Source organism: Chiloscyllium plagiosum, chromosome 16, assembly GCF_004010195.1.
Source record: "Chiloscyllium plagiosum isolate BGI_BamShark_2017 chromosome 16, ASM401019v2, whole genome shotgun sequence".
NCBI classification, from domain to species: domain Eukaryota; kingdom Metazoa; phylum Chordata; class Chondrichthyes; order Orectolobiformes; family Hemiscylliidae; genus Chiloscyllium; species Chiloscyllium plagiosum.
The window spans coordinates 28,650,858-28,656,552 of record NC_057725.1 but is presented as its reverse complement, the minus strand read 5'-3'; the positions used below and the strand labels follow the sequence as shown (position 1 = coordinate 28,656,552).

The window sequence follows — 5,695 nt, the reverse complement described above, 5'->3', positions numbered from 1 at the left end:
CCTGACCTGCTGTGCTGTTCCAGCAATAAAGTTTCAACTTTGATCTCCAGCACCTGCAGACCTCACTTTCTCCTGGACCTCCTCCATCACCAACCCCTAACCACCTGACACTTCGAGGAATAATTCCTCATCTTCTGCCTTGGCACCCTTCAACCACATGGCATCAATGTGGATTTCACCAATTTCCTCATTTCCTCTCCCCCCCACCTTATCCAAGATCCAACCTTCCAATTCATCGACCTTCATCGACATATTACATTCTCAACTACCTTGCCCCCAGCCCCATCCCCTCCCATTTACCTCTCCACCTCATTAGCTCACAAGCCTCATTCCTGATGAAGGGCTCTTGCCCAAAATGTCGATTCTCCTGCTCCTTGGATGTTGCCTGACCTGCTGTGCTCTTCCCTTAAATAATTCTACTTAAAGGGCTGTCTTAGATGTTCAATTTTCCCATGGCACACCAACATAGGCTTGGGGTTTACAGTAGAGCCATAGTCATAGAGATGTACAGCATGGAAACAGTCCCTTCAGTCCAACCCGTCCATGCTGACCAGATATCCCAACCCAATCTAGTCCCACCTGCCAGCACCTGGCCCATATTCCTCCAAACCCTTCCTATTCATATACCCATCCAAATGCCTTTTAAATGTTGCAATGGTACCAGTCTCCACCACTTCCTCTGGCAGCTCATTCCATACACGTACCACCCTCTGTGTGAAAAAGTTGCCCCATAGGTCCCTTTTATATCTTTCCCCTCTCACCTTAAACCTATGCCCTCTAGTTCTGGACTCTGTGGCCCCAGGGAAAAGGCTTTGTCTTTTTATCCTATCCATGCCCCTCATAATTCTGTAAAACTCTATAAGGTCATCCTCAACCTCCGATGTTCCAGGGAAAACAGCCCCAGCCTGTTCAGCCTCTCCCATAGCTCAAATCCACCAACCTTGGCAACATCCTTGTAAATCTTTTCTGAAACCTTTCAAGTTTCACAACATCTTTCCGATAGGAAGAAGACCAGAATTGCACGCAATATTCCAACAGTGGCCTAACCAATGTCCTGTACAGCCGCAACATGACCTCTCAACTCCTGTACTCAATACTCTGACCAATAAAATAAAGCATACCAAACGTCTTCTTCACTATCCTATCTACCTGCGACTCCACTTTCAAGGAGCTATGAACTTGCACTCCAAGGTCTCTTTGTTCAGCAACACTCCCTAGGACCTTACCATTAAGTGAATAAGTCCTGTTAAGATTTGCTTTCCCAAAATGCAGCACCTTGCATTTATCTGAATTAAACTCCATCTGCCACTTCTCGGCCCATTGGCCCATCTGATCAAGATCCTTTTGTAATCGAAGGTAACCTTCTTCGCTGTCCACTACACCTCCAATTTAGGTGTCATCTGTAAACTTACTAATCATTATACCTCAAATCATTAATATAAATGACAAAAAGTAGAGGACCCAGTGGCACTCCACTGGTCACAGGCCTCCAGTGTGAAAAACAACCCTCCACCACCATCTTCTGTCTTCTACCTTTGAGCCAATTCTGCATCCAAATGGCAAGTTCTCCCTCTATTCCGTGAAATCTAACCTTGCTAACCAGCCTCCCATGGGGACCCTTGTTGAACGCCTTACTGAAATCTATATAGATCAAATCTACCACTCTGCCCTCATCAATCCTCTTTGTTCAAAAAACTCAATCAAGTTTGTGAGACATGTTTTCCCATACACAAAGCCAGGTTGACTATCCCTAATCAGTCTTTGCCTTTCCAAATACATGTACATCCTGTCCCTCAGGATTCCCTCCAACAACTTGCCTACCACCAACATCAGGCTCACTGGTCTATAGTTCCCCCTGGCTTGTCTTTACGCCCTTCTTAAACAGTGGCATCATGTTAGCCAACATCCAGTCTTCCAGCACCTCACCTGTGACTATCGATGATACAAATATCTCAGCAAGAGGCCCAGCAATCACTTCTCTAGCTTCCCACAGAGTTCTCGGGTACACCTGATCAGGTCCTGGGGATTTATCACCTTTATACATTTCAAGACATCCAGCACTTCCTCCTCTGTAATATGGATTATACAAACTCTGCTAATGGGCCAAGCTAATGATTGGAGACATAAGTTGAAACACTGTCCTGTAGATGGGGAAATCTGAAAATTAAACCTGGAATCAGTAGTGGAACTATTGAAACCCATCCACTTGTCAAGTTCTTTTGGTGCAATGGAGATCTATCATTCTTGCTAGGTCTGGCTGAGATGTGACTCCAAGCCCACACAAATGTGGCTAACTATTAAGTACTCACTAATGTGACCCAGTGAGCTACTCTGCACCACCACCTCATGGGCTATTTGAGGTGTGGGATGAATCTTTTCACATCCCATTACTAACTATACCTCTTATGCTCGCATCCAAATCATTTGTATAAATGACAAAAAGTAGAGAACCCAGCATTATTTGTTTTTAAAAAATCAAATCCCTTATTTCCTGACAATTTATTTCTGCTTCATTAGCATTGGCAGATACATAATTGCTTTATTAAAGCTTGCTGGCTAGGACTGCCATTTCTTTCAGTATAATTATTCCCACCCAGCTTCTTTAATCCAGAGTCTGTAACAAGGTCATGACCGTTGCTCTCTAGAAATGTTTTTCAGCCCAGTTAGTCTTTTTACAGTTTCTCACCACGACATGTTATTCTTTCTCTTCCGTAGAAACAGGAGAAGACAATTTGTACCCTTGAGGCTGTTTTCACTATTCAATTAGATCTTGGTTGATCTGTATCTTAACTCCCTTTGCCTGTCTTGGTTACCTAACCTTTAGTTTGTTCTTATCATTGAATACGACCAGTGTGTACTTGCAGAACTCGGTGATGTCACTGCCCAACGATGGAGCAGCAACAGCTGCTATTACAAAGATAGTACAATCAATATAATTAGGCTGTGAACATAAACACTAAGCAGAAGCAAAGCTTGTGAGGAACCTGGGCTAAATCAGGCTTCCTTATTTTCTGAGCTGCATTTTCTCCCATTGCGCGAAAATAACTAAAACAAAGTGTTAGTGTGTTTTGAGGAGGGATTGTCGATGCATCACTGTTTGTGTTGTGCACAAAACCGCAGGTGAAGGATCAGTACCATACAACTGCCAGAGCTATTTGTCCGGTGCCTGTATACATATAAACGCAGATGTGGACGTATATTTCCATTTTGTGCACACAACCACCTGATGAAGGAGCGACGCTCCGAAAGCTAGTGCTTTCAATTAAACCTGTTGGACTATAACCTGGTGTTGTGTGATTTGTAACTCCATTTTGTGTGTGCTCCAATGTTACATCAATATGCATGGAATGTAGTGACATGATTGAGCATGCGCAGAAGAATTTTGACTTGGTGACTTTTGTTGCCAATAATCACTGGTCCTGTTTGTATATATACAGGTTCTGGATTAGTGGTGCTGGAAGAGTTTTACCTCGTATATATACAGGTGCCCATTGAGGGGCCATTTCCAATTTGCATTTGAGCCAATGACTTAATATCCTTCCCCCCTCACTAAATGTTTTATTTTGAAGCTGTGAATTTCTTAATAGATTCCCCGCTCCTCCAGACTTGATGTTATGCCTTCTGGGTTCCCACGATTCGGAGTAGACTCAAAATGCTGAAGCTTCAATTGAGTTATAGCTCTCTATGCAGCTGGCGGACTGCTGATACACTGTTGCTCTACACCGGACGCCACCCTGGATACCCTGTACATCCCCAGTCAGACGTTGCAATAGCTGCAGCCGTTCTGTAGATGTCACACACAGTCTGTGCGTGGAGGCAGTGAGTTCCCAGTCACTTGGGAATCAGATGTAATTGGTTCAGTTCTCGAGAGTCCTTGTAATTATGGCTGACTTGTCATGCAGTTGTGCTTATTGACATATTGAAGTAAACTATCTATTAAAAGTGTATATTCTGTAGAATGTCTGTAGTGGCGAATCCTCCACCACTGATCATTAGACAGGTCCTGTTCAAAGGATATACAACGGAGGATCATGACAGTGAACTACTTTCCCTTGTTGCTTTTCATTTCTATTCTTTTCTCTGGGATCTGTCTCCACCTATCTGCTCACTCCTTCCCTCAACCAACCTCCAAACCATTGTCATCACTGTAAATATCACAATTTCCCGGCCGGTTCTAGTTCTGAGGGCAGGTCACGGGACTTGAAACGGTAACTCTTTTTTCCTGGCAAATGCTGATGAGTTTCTCCAGCAATTTCTGTTTTTGTTTTCTTCAGATCTGCATTTCTTTTTAGGTATACCTCAAACAACCCTTGCTCTAAATGTTATACTGACAGAGGTGGCAATCAGGGCAAAGGTTTATGAATAATATAAAAAATCAACAGCTTGCGAGGGAGAGTTCCAGATTTCCACCTTACATGGAGAGACCCTATCAGACATCACCCCTAGCTCTATTTGTGATACTACACCCTCTTGAACTGAATACCACACAACACAAAGATGATGGTTACACTGCATTGAAAACACTACATCCCTTTAATCAACTTAAACTCGGTTGGTTGACATGCACATTATCCATTCGGAACCAAATCTGCTGTCCAAGTACATTTCCAAGTCATGCCCATTTATTGATTAAGATCGATTCTATCCAATATAAACCAAAGATGGGCATCTGGAGCCCGCCCTTGTTTTGACTGACATCAGGATTTACCAATAGAAAAGAGATTCTTTCTTACGGAGGGCTCAGTTGACGGAAAATTAACCAATAGAGACTAAACACGCCGCTGAAGTCGTCCACAGTTGATTGATATCGGTTTTGTCCAATAGTAAATTAGAACTGAACAAAGGCGCCCGCCCTATATTTGATTGACAGCGATATAGTCCCAATAGAAATCCGTACAAGCGGCGAGGTCTGAAAACATGGAGGATTAGCCCACCATTCTTTGATTGACGTACATTTTCTCCAATAGACATTGGATATTCTGGCGATCCGTTCTGCGATTGGTAAAAGGCGGTAACGGGCAGCGATTGGTGGAGGGTGGCCAATGAGCGGCCGGTGGTGTGCGCGAGGTTGGCGGTACTGCTTGGCGGGGGAGAGCAGGGCCGGACCGGGAGACCAGGGATCGGCCTGAACACCAGCAGGTAAGGGGCACGGATCAGCACCGGGGCCGCTCTAGTAGGGCTGGGGAGATTAGAGACCCCCTCAACCCCGACTCCAAACCATCTCACACCCTCAAAACAACCTCTCAGCTTCTTGCCAGACCAGAGCAGGCAACCCCCCCCTCACCGATCCCCAGGCAACCCCCCCCTCACCGATCCCCAGGCAACCCCCCCCTCACCGATCCCCAGGCAACCCCCCCCTCACCGATCCCCAGGCAACCCCCCCCTCACCGATCCCCAGGCAACCCCCCCCTCACCGATCCCCAGGCAACCCCCCCCTCACCGATCCCCAGGCAACCCCCCCCTCACCGATCCCCAGGCAACCCCCCCCTCACCGATCCCCAGGCAACCCCCCCCTCACCGATCCCCAGGCAACCCCCCCCTCACCGATCCCCAGGCAACCCCCCCCTCACCGATCCCCAGGCAACCCCCCCCTCACCGATCCCCAGGCAACCCCCCCCTCACCGATCCCCAGGCCAGGTCCACCCCCCCTCCCCCTCACTGAGCCCCAGCCCAGGTCCATCCCCCTCACCGATCC

The 5,695-nt window shown here is 46.5% G+C and overlaps 1 protein-coding gene across 3 annotated transcripts in view; it reads left to right on the top strand.

Moving 5' to 3' along the window:
* The first annotated feature begins 5,038 nt into the window (after positions 1–5,038).
* The window catches only part of far1 (fatty acyl CoA reductase 1), a 96,260-nt gene continuing 95,603 nt past the window's right edge, over positions 5,039–5,695 (top strand). For 2 of the 3 annotated variants that reach the window (XM_043705625.1, XM_043705623.1), the window contains exon 1: positions 5,039–5,139. The gene's annotated coding sequence lies outside the window, so the exon portion shown is untranslated. The remainder of the gene's footprint in view (positions 5,140–5,695) is intronic. The other variant, XM_043705624.1, reaches the window with a different exon arrangement.